Below are 285 nucleotides of genomic sequence, written 5' to 3'. Positions count from 1 at the left end.
ATGACAGCTGGGCTAGGCCAGAGAAAAATCGCTTAGAAGAACCCAGAGCATAGGCCACGCCTCTCTGAAACTGAGAGAGAGGGTGGGGGTTTAACCTCGCTGATGATTGGTTGATCTCTCTGACCAATCACGCGCAGCAATTGATTTTGCTTATCGCCCGGATCCACCTCCCCGAAGGGTTTGAGGCCACGTTTACAAATGGGAATAGGATACGTAAGAGGGACAGAAAATACAGCCAATGAGAACTTGCGACGCTAATGGGCGCGGTGAGGCTGCTGCCAGGTT

The sequence above is a fragment of the Ictidomys tridecemlineatus genome, chromosome 6, assembly GCF_052094955.1.
Source record: "Ictidomys tridecemlineatus isolate mIctTri1 chromosome 6, mIctTri1.hap1, whole genome shotgun sequence".
NCBI lineage: Eukaryota > Metazoa > Chordata > Mammalia > Rodentia > Sciuridae > Ictidomys > Ictidomys tridecemlineatus.
The sequence above is the reverse complement of the archived record's forward strand: the minus strand, read 5'-3'. Positions refer to the sequence as shown.